Source organism: Emydura macquarii, unplaced genomic scaffold (genome assembly GCF_026122565.2).
Source record: "Emydura macquarii macquarii isolate MOO-44397 ecotype Brisbane River unplaced genomic scaffold, CSIRO-AGI_Emac_v2 contig_480, whole genome shotgun sequence".
NCBI classification, from domain to species: domain Eukaryota; kingdom Metazoa; phylum Chordata; order Testudines; family Chelidae; genus Emydura; species Emydura macquarii.
Window position 1 is genome coordinate 6,780,365 of NW_027130617.1, and position 16,733 is coordinate 6,797,097.

At 39.6% G+C, this 16,733-nt stretch overlaps 1 protein-coding gene and 1 long non-coding RNA gene across 2 annotated transcripts in view; both read left to right on the plus strand.

The window, feature by feature from the left end:
* LOC137146756 (uncharacterized) overlaps positions 1-13,498 on the plus strand; it is a 30,537-nt gene extending 17,039 nt beyond the window's left edge. The window contains exon 3 of the long non-coding RNA XR_010918035.1: positions 13,250-13,498. This is a non-coding gene — a long non-coding RNA (uncharacterized lncRNA). The remainder of the gene's footprint in view (positions 1-13,249) is intronic.
* A 2,517-nt stretch (positions 13,499-16,015) lies between these two features.
* The window catches only part of PLPPR5 (phospholipid phosphatase related 5), a 52,240-nt gene continuing 51,522 nt past the window's right edge, over positions 16,016-16,733 (plus strand). Inside the window, exon 1 of the mRNA XM_067538246.1 lies at positions 16,016-16,179. The gene's annotated coding sequence lies outside the window, so the exon portion shown is untranslated. The remainder of the gene's footprint in view (positions 16,180-16,733) is intronic.

The window sequence follows — 16,733 nt, forward strand, 5'->3', positions numbered from 1 at the left end:
AACTTTGGTAGGGGGTTTTTGTAGACATCAGGTTTGTTTATGGATAAACAATGTCTAGGCAAAAGGAGCTGATCATTCCTGGGTATAGGCAGTTTTCCTTGAAAGAGCTCACAATGCAATCAGGATTCAGTGTTTTACATATTAATAACTAGAATGGTCTGATAACTGCAGAGCAGGATGTGCACAGGTGTGAGTTCATTTACATCAAGAGCAGAGATCTCCCAACATACAGTGCGTCCCTGCTTTGCAGTCCCAGAGTTCGGTGCGGTCCCTGCTTTACCCATCCCAGAATTCAGTGCGTGTTCCATCTTCCATGTAGATGAGGCTTCTGTTCTCCATTCGATGTGCTAATTGAGATGCCTCCTTTTTACATCTTTGATGTAGATGAGGTATGGGGAGTTGCATCACCCTTGATGGGAGAGTTTTAGTTGTGTCTTCCACTTCCTTTTCATATTGAGATGCCTTTGGTTTCTGTTTCAAGCAGCCTTTGGTTTCTGGTTCAAGCAGGGGCTGTGGGGGGACAGGGGGTTTCAGGTGAGCCAGAGAGAGTTGGGGTTTTGCACCCTGGTTCCCCAAGAACACAGAGTTGCCAGGTAACATTGGACCCTAGTAAGCAATAATTGTTTTTAAAATGTAAGGATTTGCTGAACAGTGGAGAAACAGCTGTGAATAACTGATGCACGTGAGACTTATGAAAGGGGCAGTCATTTCTCAAAGATGGTCAGCAGTGCACTAACTACCATTCAGTGTTTCTCCTGAACTATGAGAGGAAAGCAATTGGAGTAGTTAATATCAGTGGAACCAGCATTCCCGTCCAAATGCCTTTTCCAAGGGAATTGGGCACAACAGAAAGAGGGAGCCAATGACAGCATGACTCCCTCAGGAGCCATACTGCCAGGAGAAGCAGAACTCTAGGAGTCAACTCATCCTTAAAGCCCTTGAGTTTTAGTGAGGAGCCAGTTTTCCAGGTTTTGCCCCTCCCCATCCCTCCTGCCACTATGAATCTCCAAATATTATGCATTGAGCAGAGCTTAGTCAAGAAACTTCATGATGAGGTGTACCTAAGAAGTAGTTTACCTCACCTGATAGTTCTCCCAGGGAAGGGGAATATGAGCCCCTTACACACTGATATGAAAAAGAACTCTAACTTTCTTCTTTTCTGTGAGCAATGAACTCCTGATGTAACGTCTTGATGTTTCCAGTAAAGTAAAAATGGAAGGTTTTTATCCTTCTATGTTTGTAACTATACTAGTGGCTTATAAACCTGATTACTTCGTATTTCTTTAAAACACCCATGTTGCCAATATTTCTCCTGGACACAAAGAAACCACTTGACAGGTTTAGCTGAAAGCACCTATTCAAGACATTATATAAATTTGACATTAAGTAGAAACTACTGACAGTGGATTAAATTGCTATGTAGAAACAGTGATGAACATTTCTCAGTCTAAGCTGCACTCTCTCTCTCTCTCTCTACCTTTAAGGAAAGGGCATATGGCAAGAGTTCCCAGTGTCCCCATTATCATTACTGTTTTTACCTGGAGTTGCTAACTGCAAAGTCAAGAGAGCAAAGTTATTAAGTATAGGATGCATGAACACAATCTTAGGCACAGATCTATGCATTTATTACAGACCCACAGGTAATACACTATACCTGATCTTCTTAAGCTTATTAATGAGTTTAGCAATACTGTATATCTAACTGTGAGGTCAGTTGGAACAAATCTGAGATCATGTCCATTTCTCCTGGTTGTAGCTCTTTGCTAACAGGAATTTTAAATGTTGTTGGATAGAAATTCACCACTCAGCAGATCGGATTAACAAATCTTTATTAGTAAGGCAAACCACCCATAAACAAGTGGGAAGCACATTGGAGAAGAATCTTGTAGTGTCATCCCACTCAGTTCAGAGCTTCCCCAATTTTTTGTTACACTGGCTAAATATAACTTTTTGTTATCTTTTCTTATACATATGTATTAACCTTAAATTTCCCTATTAACTCTCCTCCCCTGTAAGTACAAGTTTTGTGCTGACTCAAACCAGTCTTTTCTAGCCTTGTGGTTACTTTATCTTCTGTTTTCCTCACAAACATGATTATTCTGCACATGCACTATTCTGTTTATGCTAAGCTGTTAGACCATTAGATCAGAGCATGCTCTGTCAGGCATGAATGTGCTTTCACTCCCCACAAATGTGTTCCCGATATAATTAAATATCTGGACATTAGAATGTCGAACAAGCTAAATAATTTGGTTAAATCCAATTTTGTTCCTGTCCTACTTACTATAAAGACATTCCTCAGCATGCTGGAAACCAACAATGACCTCATGGAACAAGGTTAACACCATGAAAATATATGGCCTCCCAAGACACACATTTTTTTAGCAAAATGCCCATTACATTTCCCAAAGGTTATTTCATGAAGACTTAATAAGGAGGACATGGTTCTGCAGTCTTTATGCATGATATTTAGATCTCCTATTTATTTTAATATGTAAGTAGTTAAGAGAACAGAGGTCTTATGGGACAAAGACCAAACAATAAAATATCATATTTTAAAATGCTTCTACGTGGGAGAGGGTTATATTTCATATTTACAAATTTCCCACACAGCATTCATTTTGAAATAAACAATTATTTGATAGTGGAGTAAAAAGATGATATTCTTTGATGGGTTTATGTAGGCAAAAATTGCACAATGCTTCTGCTCCTTCCAAAGTCAATAGGAGACCATACAGGCAAGCTCTAGTGCCTTCTTAAGGACACCCTACCAAAGAAGTTTTGGCTGTGACTGTCAAAAATAAATAACCATAGTTCCTTTTATCATCAAAGTGCAATATCTCCATGATATATTGATGTTTAGGAAGGAATAATAACCATTCATAGGTCAATAAATTCAGATAAGAACATAAGAAAAGAACATAAGAATAGCCATATGGGGTCAGACCAATGGTCCATCTAGCTCAGTCTTCTGTCTTCCAGTAGTGGCCAATGCTAGGTGCTTCAGAGGGAATGAACAGAGGAGGCAATCATCAAGTGATCCATCCCCTGTCATTCACTCCCAACTTCTGGCAAAGAGAGGCTAGGGACACTCAGAGCAGGGTGTTGCATCCTTGCCCATCCTAGCTAAGATGGACCTATCTTCCATTAACTTATTTAGTTCTTTATTTAACCCTGTTATAGTTTTGGACTTCACAACATCCGCAGCAACAAGTTCCACAGGTTGACTCTGCATTGTGTGAAGTAATACTTCCTTTTTTTGTTTGTTTTTGTTTTAAACCTGTTGCCTATTAATTTGTTTGTTGGACATATGGATGAGATGTTCCAAGGGCAGTAGCCATTCAGATCTGGAAGATTTAAAATAACCCAGCAAAGGCACATTTCTGTGTATAATTTGACACTGTGCACTATTAATTCAGTTATAGGCATATCCTAACCTAATAAACTCCTTGCACTTTAGCGTCAGAGTTTATTTAGCACAGAATATGGTTAAATGAGAAACTCTCTAATATAAGCTTATCAACTAAGGCGTTGGAGGTTGTGGCGTTTAATAAATCAAGATACTAGTAATAGTGAGTTGCCATGAAGTATTCTCAAGTTTTATTAATATTTTTTTCATTTTATTATACTATCATCTGTCTCTCACTTTCTTTTTTCCCCATCCTTTGCTGGTTTTAACTTCCCAGATTCTCCTTATGCTTGTCTTGACAAGAGTTGAGAATTTGGTTCTGAAAGGTGGTCATTCTAACTCCCAGTGCCTGGGAAAGCTTTCTCCCCAGCACTAATGAGCCCCTTCCTGTTGGTTGACTGTGTCCTTTTCTGATATAATGTAGCTCTTGTGGGCAGGTGATGGTTACTGAAGAAGGGGAAAGCTCACCGGTAGTTCAGGCTAATTCTATAAAGGGCTTTGACTTGACTCTGCATTTAGTGGGGAACCAGTGAAGAGTGTGGAGTATTGACTTTGGACTGGACTCTGGGGAACCCGTGAAGAGTGTGGAGCATCAGGATGATGTGTTCATGGCAACCAGGGCTTTTTAGGAATCCAATAGCTTTGAAGGGTATAAAAGAACCCAGAGGCTGGGGACCAACTTAATATTCACAGGGAAGATGCCTTTACTAGTGGGAGAAGTTATAGAGAAGGCACATTCTTTGGAGTTCTTATCTCTTCTTACCAGCATTGCCTCAGTCTTGCCTAGATTCAGCTTTAGCAAAGCTGGGAATAGTGATGTAAGGGGGATGTAAGAGGAAAGTGTTCACATATTGCTAGAACTTCAATGTGTTTTGTCATCATTTATCCCAATGGCTTTGTGTAGATGTTGAATGTCAAGAGGAAGACAATCAAGACTTATGGGACACTGCATGTAAACATTTTGAAGATAGAGGAACAGCTGTCCTTAATGACTGTCTGGGTTTGGCCTTGAAGGAAGGATCTGAGCCATTTCAGGGCTTTTCGATCCATCCCTGCAGCCTCTTGGAAATGGGACAGACGTGACTGGTGATCCGTGGTATCAAATCCCATGGAAAGATTCAGCAGGATAAACGTGGTGTACCTCCCTTATCTAAGAATAGGGAAAGTAATCCACCAGAACAACAAGTGTTCTCTCTATAGCATACAATAGCCTAAGACTAGCTATGAAGGATCCAGGAGATTGACAGCTGGTAGGTTGCACTACAAACCATTTTTTCCTAAGTAAACTAGCTGAAAAGCTAACAAAGCATGGTAGTTTGCTAGGTTTCTAGTGTCAAGGGTCAGTTTCGCAAGTTCTGGTCAGTCTGTTGCATTTTTTAAGGAGAGCAGTAGTTTCCCCTCAGAGGGGGCATTGGAATTTGTTAGCTAAGCATTCTGTACTGTCTTTACCATCCAGGAAGAGCAGTTGTCTGAGTCAAAGGTGGATGCTCCAATTGTTGTCAGTGCTCCTCTTGTGTTAGCCTAATTCTCAGAAAAAGAATGTTGTTTCTGGTCTTGACCTTGACTTATTCTTTGTAGCCTATGAGATCATCTTGGAAGTGGGTGATCTTCTCTGAAATAAGATGACTTCTCACAGTCAGAGGTCCTGTGCCCTGGGATTGGTGGAAACAGGTTGGGTTTATGGAGCAATTTCCAACCTAGAAAAGTTCTATGGAGCATGACTTTGCTGGCTCTGACATCCTCCTTCACAGCAGCATGGGCTTGTAGAAATTCTTTCTCTCTCTCTCTCTCTGCACCAGACTGTTTTGCCAAGTTTACACACATTTTCTTTCCTGATTTTCCTGTTGCAGGTTGTCACAGACAAAAAAGTTATTATTTATTATTAGGACAATAAAAGGGATAGCCTTTTTCAGACTTTGTGTGTGTGTGTGTGTGTGTTTGTGTGTGTGTAAAGTTACTGAAAAATAAGCTATGCAAATAGCTACACTATGATTGGTTAAGGTTACAAATCAGAGTTCAGGGATTTTCATACTGTAGAGTATTCCTGAAATTTTAGTAAAGAGAATCACTGGCTTTATTTACAGTGCCAGGGAAAATTATGCAGCAAATGAAACTTGGCTTGGAACTCTGTACGAGAACAGCAAACACTTTTGTCCTTTCAGGAACTCTGGCTAAAACAAAGTATGCTGAACATACACTTCATATACTTCTCTGGTTGTTCTGTAAAGTAAATCATAATGCATATCAAAATATTAGGGGCTAGGGTTTGAGGTGCAACATAAATGAGAAATGTTCAGTATAATTTGTTAGCACATATGTAGATCGCCCACAGACCTGTATTTGAACTTATCCAAGAGAAAATAGTAGAGAAGGTACTGGGCTCCTGCCAGTATGAGAAGGCTGAAAACATCTAGTGATAATCAGCACTAGATATGTGCAGGTACTGCTGGTGATTATGGTGCATATTTTATGAAATTGACCTATTGTTCTTCCCTTTTGAGAGGAAGTTAATGCATAGGTTAGTTTAATTTTACACATAGGCTTATATTCAGAAAATCTCAGGAATTTGCAAGACATAACTGTTCCAGATTCATATGGGTGCTAAGGGCCAAATTCTCCATTATGTGGGAAAACCCAGTTGGAGGTAGGAAACCATACAAGTTTGGATTTATAGTTTCCCCTGGTACATTCCGTTGCAGTGGGGTTTGTTCTTCTGTAGAACTGGCAGTAGTTCAGTGCCCTAAGCCTGTGGATGTCTCAAGATCTGCAGAGGCTGGAACCTCCAATCTGCTCCACAGATTCCTTTGGCACGACATGGCAGCCCAGCGTTTTCGCTCATTCCTGGCTCCATCTCCCTCACCCCTGCTCAATATCTCAGAGAAGGTTTCACTGAGTGAAAAGGGAATCCATGTAAGATATTGGTGGCAGTAAGACAGACCTGAAAACTGAAGTATCACCTCTGTGTTTTATGTAGAAGTCAAAACCTGGGGAAAATTGAATCATCCAAGAAAAGACCAGGCTGAGAAACCCAACATCTATGAACTGATCGTTTTTAGCACTGCTTTCCCTGAAATAATGAACTCTCTCCTTAGTTACAGTAAACTGGGCCAAAAGGTTTATCTTCATCTCTCTTGTAATTGGATAAGCTATGTAAAGATGTTAGGGATGAGTGCTCATCATATGTACAGAAGTGCTGGGAATTGAGTTGATGGGTTCCTATGGATGACTAAACGCTGAGTAAGAAAACAATTGCCACACAGAGGTGACTAGATGGCCTGAGCACTTTCGTAGTTAACATCAACATAGATTTTTCAAGTTGATAAAAGGCTACATTTGTAACCTTGATGTGACGACAGATATGGTGCATTTATGATCATCTTTATAATAGCTATACAAGATGTTTAAAAATAATCATTGTATTAATTAGTCTCACTATTTATTATGAATGATCTGCAAATAAAAATCTTTAGGAGAAGAGAAGTTGGATAAATAGCAACATTATCAGATCCAAATTGGTTAAATGAATTAAATATATTAAGGAAGTTTCATGAATTTGAACATAAGACCTTTATGCATTGTGCAAATGTCTGAACTAATTTTAGAATGTATATAAAACCTAGGCATTTAGATTTGTGTTGTGTGTATATAGTGTAGGTCAGAGTAATTTTTCAGTCACTTGCTGCACTATTAATAAGACAGAATTTTGCTTATATTAACTATTGATTCAGCAGAATGCTGTCTCCACATTCCATGCTAATACTAATGTTCCCTGGCCATTGTTTCTTTCCCTAAGGAAATGCACTTCAAGGGAAATGACTATATATATTCTAAGCTGATGAGACTTGGAAGCTTATTCTTAATTACTGAGGTTGCACATGCAATTTTTATCTAATCAGTAGTGCCAAAGAGTGAGCTAAAGTTTGCCAAATGTAGTGTAATTTACAGTCTTAAACTCAGTTACATTTTATGTGATTGTAATGGAATACCATCTACCAGCAATGACAATAACTTTATAGCAGTGGCAATAATTTTCTAACTAATTTTCTAATTTATAGTTCTTACATCAGATAACATTATCATTATGACTCAAATATCTAAATTACATGAGTATGCTGATTTCTGGGAAATAGTTTAAACTACTAGACATAACCCACTGACTTATACATCACTAAAAATCTTGGTCTTTTTCTCATAGTAAGAGTTTAACTGTAGATACGCAAGTACAGGCTGCAATTTTTTTGGATGATATACAGCCTCTATATATAATGTCCCCTCTCCGTTCCCAAATATATTGTTCTATCCTGCTGAGAACTTGCACACAACAATACTTTTCTCTTCCACTTTCATCTGAAGATAGCAAAAATTAATCACTTTTGCCATGTGCACGATGACTAAGCACTTGATGTGCTGCGACTGCTACTCCTTATATCAAACTCAATCACTTCTCGGTTACCCTTTTCTCTCTCCCATTTGTTTTACTTCCAGCTGCTGTCTCTCTTCATAGGCTTAAATTGTATAAGCCCCTAAGCTTTTGGGGGCAGTGTGTGTCTCTTTATTTCACATGTGCTGTGTCAGAGCTAAGAGCTGTTGCAACACAAATAATACTAATTATTATCAGTCTCATAATACTATGTAATTCAAAAGTACTGTTATTCCCATTTCTCAAATGAACTAAGGGAGGGTGAGAAATTTAATGTCTTTAGTGTCATTGAGCTGGGAACAGAACCACAAACTGCCGATTCTCTGTCATATGCTCCATCCCTTATGAAATATTCTTCCTTACAACTTCCTCATTAAGGATGTGATTCCTCGTGTTAGTAACTAAAGAGCCCAATCCAGCTTCCAATGAAAATATCAGTAGTTTTTTCATGGACATAAATGGGAGTTGGTTTGACCTGTAGGTCAATGGAACTACTCATGTGAGTATAGTTATTCATTTGTGTAAGTGTTTACCTAATGAGGCCTTAAATCAGACCTGGATCAGATCTGCCAACTTCCCCTAGTGAACAATTCAAAATACCCTTTTTGTTAACTCTTGGTGGTGTCTGAGTTATCGAACATGAGAGAGAGAAATCAAGTGAACAGTTCTGAAGAGCTCAGCTGAATAAATCCTGAAATAGTGAATGAAGTCATGCTATTTGACTGGCTTTTTGTTACAAGTAAAAAAAAAATGTGGAGGTCACATCCCAAGAAATTAACACAATTTGTGTTGAGTAGAGAGACAAAATTGGAATTACAAGGAGGCTGCTGGTCTCGTATAGGTGCATTGACAGAGCTGTGTGGAGGGAGCTTGCACTGTGTCTAACTGCACTCTGCCTGGCTGCTGTCAAAGCTATTATTTCCTCAGTTTCATTTACATCAAATTCAACCGCAACATGTTTAAAAGAAAATAAAAGAACCCACAATCATTATTTTCTTTGTCTTCCCCTACAGCTGAAGTAATCAGATATCACAATTCGTAAAGAACACAGTCTTCATTTTCAGATGACTGTCAGTACCGTTCCTCCTTAATTTCTAATGTAATTCCCATGGATCATTTTGTGATCCATGGCCCATCAATATTTGTCTTAAAAAAAATTCACCCTCCTATTTTCAGGAATACCTGACTAGATCTCACCTGATAAACTAGGGGCTCTTACCAGTTATTTTTCCCTCTCTTTCCAGAGCAAAGGAGCCTCTGAAGATTCTGTGTGCTTTGCCTTTTTTCATGTGCTGTACTAACAAGAAATACTCTCTACAGAAAAACTGGCTTAGTGTAGCATGGAAATGTGGCACTGGAATGCCAATAGGGTTGGCAGATTCTGTCACTCTGGTAAAGAAAGTGCTAAACAGGAGAATATATTTTGAAAACGGGGTAAATTATTCCTTCATACAACCATACATAGCTCTAATTGCAGTCAAGGGGAACTGTGGGCAAAATTAGCCCCTCTGCATGGGTCCTGCAAGGCCTATTGCAACTCAAGGCTTAAGTGGTGTGTTGACTTTATACGAGTCCTCTGTACAAGGGTGAAAGTCACCTTGTGTGAGTATATTCATAGGTGGAATTAGGCCGTTATTTCTTTGTTTTTAACTGGAATGGGGCCTGTTACTGATAGGGGATTGACAGGGGATTTGATGTGCCAAAATAACTTGCTGAAGGAGACCGTCTCATATACAGGAATGGGACAAGAGATGGTCTCTTTCAGCAAGATATTTTGACATCAATACTCACACTACCCTCCTGTCCTGAGGAGGTTCCTAAACCCTGCCCTGAATGTTTTTGGCCCTGATCTCAATGTATTTGAGTTCAAATGTACACCGACGTAGTTGAGGAAAGAATTTGGACCAATAGGTTTAACAACATAGAAGTAAATATGTGAGAAAGGTCCCCACCCGATGCCTTGTCAAGGACAATGAGCTGGATGTAGTTGCAGTAGTTGGTTCATCCTTTCTGACTCACCAGATTTCATTTAAATAAGTTATTGGCTTTGTCTCTTTGCCACCTTTTGCAGCAATAATATGTTATGAAGTTAGGAAATATTGTCAGAAATGATGTGAGGCACCTGAAGGTAAATGAATGTCCCCAGTCTGAAGGTCACTATTTCAAAATAGTACAAGACGGTTAAGCTTCAGCTCTGTTTATGGGGGAAAAAACCGCAAGAATCCATAAGGCCCTTCAATGGAACTATTTAACTGTACTTAGTACATTATTCAGGAATAGTCTAATTATTTGATATAGCTTTTGCCATCCACATTTGATCTATGATTAGATGGGCAATTTGACCAATTTATTTTTATGCCATTTGCAGCAAGTGGTGAAACTGTTGGTCCCTGGCCTTTCTCTGCCAAACTGCCACTGCATATTACTAGTTATAAATCAAATGAATGCTGTAAGTAGGGAATATACTTAGCGGATTGTATTAATCATTTGGGATTGTGTCCTCACTCTTGCATTTGATTTAATAAATGTTTGAATATTTAATTGCTTAGCCAATAAATACTACATCCATAATATGTGTAGCTGTGGTTTTACTTTATCAGCCAACTGTGTATTCACAGAACAAGGCTATTGGTGTACGAGACATATTTGTGTTTGTACAGTATGTATGTTTATGAATATGAAAGCCCAAACCTTTGGCATGATTGGAATATTGCAGTTCTTAATCCCTCACATATCATGCAGAGCCTGATCCTGCATTCCAAAAAGAATTTGTAAGCTTTATTTGCAATACCAATTTGTAAGCTTTATTGCAATACCAAACAGTTACCTACTACACTGAAACATGCATAGTTCTAGAAGTAAACAGTAGCAAACTCTCTTCTAGAGGTTTTGGTTATATTTCAGATATTAGCTTAAATCACTGGGCCTTAACCTGCCACTTTTTCTCATGCAAGCAATCCTTGCTCATGCAGATAACCTCACTGACAACACTACAACCTCTTCTATGTGACTTTCCACCACTGGGGTCCCTGTATCTTGGTTTAAGACAACTGAACCGAGCATACAACTGGTATGTTTCTGGCTCATCCCCTCAACGGCCTAAGGAGAGGAAGAAGCAGAGATTAATGGAAGATCTTATTGCTCTTAGATTCTAGAACATTTTCTTTAAATTACATTTTGAAAAAATTAGTTATTATTTATTTGTGTCTGTTAACACTGGGTTTTGTTAGTCAAACGCAGTAAAAGATATTTGGACTATGCGTGATTTTAATCAGAAATTTTATATTTCATTCATTTTAAGCTGCTTCTGATTTAACAAGAGAGCACACCCAACAGGCATGAATATCTATAATTCTGTAATCTTGCTGTGAGGTGTTTGATTATGTTTGTACTGTCATAGTTAAGGTTGTTTATCACCATTTATATTATAAATCATGTTTTTAGAATTTTAAAACAGCCATAAATATTTACTCAAGTCTGAAACTTTGCTTTCAGAATCTCAGCCTAAAAGTTATTTTATGTTTTGCACTTTTTTGCATAAATATTTTTGTACAAAATATTTCAAGGAATGCCTATTTTAAAATTATGAATAAAAAAGGTATGGGGGAATTGCCCATGGGTTCTGGATTCTTGCTTATCTTCTTGTAATATAAAAAATTCATCTATTTAAAATTGATTTTGGGCTTGTCAAAGATGCTAGATTGATAGCCCTACAGAATGAAATTCTCTGCGGATCCCCAGAATAGATATAGCAAGGGCAGCAGTGGCACAAGCCTGGTTACAGGTTTTGCAAAACATTATTCAGTATTGGGTTTGATCTTGCATCAGGATACAATGGGCTATATTTTTTTATATCTCTTACTGTCACTGTGCCTGCTTGTGTACCACTTCCAATATACAAGCAGGCTACCTAGAATAGCAGGGCTTACTCCACATGCTGCATTGATTTTGACAAGACTTGTTCACCCATATCTGCTACATCCTGTCAAGTAAGAAAAGGGGTATGTTAGGGTGGAAGATTTGTATCAAGTCCAAATCAACAGAAATGCAAAATCGGGGAATATACCGCTGGGTCAGATTGTAACTGCCTTAGCATGGATGCACAATGAGGTGAAGGGAGTAAGGAACCATTTCTGTCCCCTTATACGTCCACACAAAGGCTATGGATAATTGCATTCAAGGAGTGTAATGATGACTATGCTGTCTGTGCACCTGCCAGAGATGCCTATTGCCCCAAAGGATGTAGAAAGAGACAGGAGATGGTGGTGGTATTCACCACTGCACCATTCTGAGGAAAAATTCCTTCCTGAACAATCCCTGAGCCAGAGGCGCTATGTCCCCTCCCTGCTATGCCTCCATGTAGAACTGTGCCTTAAAGGCCCAATAAAACCCACTATTTATAGTAATGGTATACAAATATTGTATATGTCCCAGACCAGATTAGCATATGCAGATGTGGAGCTTCTACATAATCCATGGTGGAAGAAGGAGTGAGCCACATGTGTATGAATTTTGCAGTTGATCTTAACTTGGAAGGGTTGTAAATATTAATGAAGACCGGAAGAGGATTCAAGATGAAATAGAAAGATTGGAAATGGACAGAAAATAACATTAGATCTGACTAGAAAATAAATTCTAAAATTCAACAGCTAATTTATTCCAAATACAATGTGCCCTCAATACAAAAACTCATGCCCGTGAGCTAACTCTTTTACTTCAAGCCTCCTTTCCCACATGCCTGAAAAGCCCTTCTACAGACCTCTCGAACATCTCACTTAGCTAGATACCCACCACCATTTACCTATTGGTGTATTTTTGTCCAGGATGTGGAGTAGACTAGAGTTTTATTAAAGTGAGTAGGGTTTTTCTTGTGCTGACAAACCCCCAGATTTAAAAAAGCATAGGAGCAAAGTCCTTGTGAAAAGTCTTTCACTAGAAGAATAAATAAATAGAACAAGGACAGCCTTATATATTCAGAAATGGTCACCACACCTACACAGAAACAGTTTTCAATAAAAATTGTATTAACATTTCAGCACACCATCTACTTAAGAGATGAACTTAACAGATGCTTATTAGAATCTGGTTCATCTAGACAATTGCTAAGCTCAACAGAATGTTCAGTTAGATGACCTGAACCCTTCCCCCTTCCCCCCCAATGTCCTTTACATTTAGAAGCTGGGGCTGAAGGTAGCAGGCTGGTCCTCACTAAGGACTAAAGTTGTTTTTGTTTGTTTTGAAGTTCCTGGATGCTAAGAACCACAGGAAATTGTACCTATGAATGTTTCATTTAAACATTTACAATTTTCCGTTAGAGTATTGATTCAATTAATTAATAATGTTTGCCCTGATCATGCACAATTATTTTCAATGAAAAACAAAATGTCTAGATTTTTCTATATAACTTCTCCACTTCTTAGATTCACAGCCCCTGTGGAAGATGAAGATGTTGATGAAGATGACGTTAAACTCCAATTTGACTTTTGTGGTACAGGATCAGACCCTAGCTCTGTAAACCTATTAAATTACTAATTCGCTTGATAAGATTTCCATTAAATTCCAGGTATGCTTTGTCGGGGAGGATAGCTAATTCTCCATTTCCATTTGGACTGTGGCTTTTCTGCTGAGATAACCAACAAGGCACTAATTGTGTAGTGGTGTTTTTTCTGATTTACTGGGGACTAGATTGAGACAACCAAAATCTAATAAAAAATATATAAGATTCAATATGCTGTATGAGATCTATACCAGTTTGCTGCACAATGTAGTTAAATGTATCTGGAAACCACATATTATACAGTGCCCAGCTAGGATTTTACAGCATTATAGAGCAAAAGAAAAACAAGAGTAAAGTCTCTTAATTATAAGCTTTTAATAATTCCTTTAACAGCCTCATGTTGAACTTAAAAACAGCAGCAGATAATACATTTGTCACTCATATCAACAATGAAGACACAGCAGCTGTAACCTTATTTTTCGCAAACATGCATTTCTGTAGTCTGCTACTGATGACCCTCTGTACTGCAGAGATGTCATCAGTTTTTAAGATGAACTTCAAACAAGTTCAATTTACCAGCACAAACAAAAGGCCATTTCCTGCCCTTTATTAAGTATGGGAGAATTTGGCACCCAGCAGGTATGCCAGAATGTAGAATGCTCACACATGTTGTATTAATTAGAAATTAAAAAGAACATTTTCTTGATGATTTTTGGCCTGCTCCAATACACATTCCCTGAAATAAATATTCAGTATTACCCCCAACAAGGAACATTTTACATTAGTAAAAACCCAAACTCCTTGTTACACAGCACTACACCATATGCTGATACATTAAATGTCAAATATTGCCACTTTTCCTATGGCGCCTCCAGTGAAATACAGTGGAAATTATGGGTCTGAGCCAATGCCTATCAAACAGTGGGAGTCTTTCCGTTGACTTCAAAGGGGACTGCATCAGGCCCTGTAATGATAGTTATAAAATTTTTTTTTAGCTAACTAACAATGTACTTAATAGTGAGAGATTTTGACACAGGTAAGTCACTTTCAGTGACTGCAGGCAGCTGCAGGAAGGAAAACTCTGTAAAATTATTGGGCAGAGCAGAGTTCGCCACTAGATGTCTCACTACATATTAACAGTTTATCTAACAAACTAATGAAGTCTGATAACTACACATGAACTCTTTTAAGGCCTCTTTTGGAGAATAAGTTCAAAATGCACAAAAATAGTCTTGGTTGGTCCACTGCTGTAAAGAAAATTTTATTTCAAGCAGTGGCTAGAAACAAATGCATGTAGACTAACATCATTTTGCAATACCATGATGATACCAAGTTAATGCTCCTGAACCAGAAAGTAAACCAATTTTTCAAGGCTCAAGCATAGCCAGTAGGAAAACACGCATATATCACATGAACAGAGAAAGCAAATCTGGTTACAACTGAGATCAGACTGATTTTATTAACAAAGCCAAGTAAAGTTTAAAATGAATTTAAGGTTAACAGTGTGGCCTTGTAAAAGACTGGTTGAGCTTTTTGAGCAAAGTTCCTGGCTTTTGTCTTCCTGGGGCACAACCTTAAAGTTAGTTTTTATCTGTATTTCTTTTTTGGAGTTCTGATCTCAGAGCGTAACTTCTTGAAGAATATACTGGTACATCTGTACAAGAATTTACCATTTTTGTTTAATCTTTAAAAATCCTTTTTCCATTTAGATTGGAAGTGTGATTTCTCCAAAAGATAGAATATTTGTTTTTATTTTACCAAAATTAAAAATACATTGTCCTCTTTCAGGTAAGATCCTATTTGTGTGCTGGAGCAGCTTAGATGAAGTAGAATATACACATAAAGCATTCAAAGAACACATTTAACTGCTGTAAGATAATATTGTTATAGTACTATTGACAAGTAAGTATATTGTAGCTGTCTGAAAGATTTTATTAGAAACTTAAAAATTCTTAATTCCCAAGTGATTATTCCCCTCTATTCGGCATTGGTGAGGCTGCATTTGGAGTATTGTGTCCAGTTGTGGGCCCTCACTACAAAAAGGATGTAGACAAGCTGGAGAGAGTCCAGCGGAGGGCAACAAAAATGATTAGGGGGCTGGAGCACAGGACTTATGAGGAGAGGCTGAGGGAACTGGGCTTGTTTAGACTGCAAAAGAGAAGAATGAAGGGGGATTTGATAGCGGCCTTTAACTACCTGAAAGGGGGTTCCGGGGAGGATGGGGCTAAGCTGTTCTCAGTGGTGGCAGATGACAGAACAAGGAGCAACGGTCTCAAGTTGCAGGGCGGGAGGTCTAGGTTGGACATTAGGGAAAAAGGTTTTCACTAGGAGGGTGGTGAAGCACTGGACTGGGTTACCTAGAGAGGTGGTGGAATCTCCATCTTTAGAGGTTTTTAAGCTGAGGCTTGACAAAGCCCTGGCTGGGATGAGATAGCTGAAGTTAGTCCTGCTTTGAGCAGGGGGTTGGACTAGATGACCTCCTGAGGTCCCTTCCAACTCTAATATTCTATGATTCTATGATCTCTTTAAATATTTGTCTAGGAATGAAGTTGTTTTCACATCAGAATCAGAGCATATAAAAGTGTGTGCTTAAAATCTGATGGGAGGCTCACAAAAGTCAATGGAAAAAGAAGACTTCAATGGATTTGGATCGTGTCTTATGGTCCAACCTTGTTAATGAAATTAAAACTGGCTACACCTGGTGGTGAGAGAGGCTTTGGGAAGCCTTCCCGCCATTCTCCTGTTCTCCCTGTCTCTCGTTGCCCACTGGAGTGCTCCAGGTGGGACTGTCTCGAGCGTTCTAGGGAGGTGCCCGCTGCCTGCTGAGCACGAGAGGCACCCGGAGCGTTGGCAGTAAGGAGACAGCATCAGTTTGCTTGGCTTGCCAAACAAACCGCAGCAGGGCATTATTGGGGGGGAGGGGAGGAGAGGTCGTTAAACTCCTTGGAATCCCCGCGCCGCATTTTGGAAAGCGAGTTTAAAGCAGATGAGGAGCAAGAGGAGTCTGGCCGCGTCTGTGTGTTTCTCAGGGGCTGGCATCGCGCCGCACTGCCAAGTCTAGCAAGCAGCTAGAGTGGAGGAGGAGGAGGCGGCGGCGGCGGCGGCGGCGGCAGGGGCTGTGCACAGGCTGCTCCGGGGGCTGAGCACGGGGAGTGATCGTTCCAGCTGTTTGGACAAAGACAGACGATCCCACGGGGAGAAACGCTGGCCGATTTGGCAGCCTGCGAGCGGGGGGCTGCGTTGCCTGCCCGGAGCCGGGCTCGCGCGGACTGAGCTGGCGAGCTCGGGCTCGGACTGACTGGGGGATTCCCGACCCTCGCGGGGGAGGCTGGCGCTGGGCAGAGGCGTCAGGCACCCGCCCGGGGGCGGGCTCGGCTCGAGGCTGGCGCTGGAGGGGAACGCTCGGA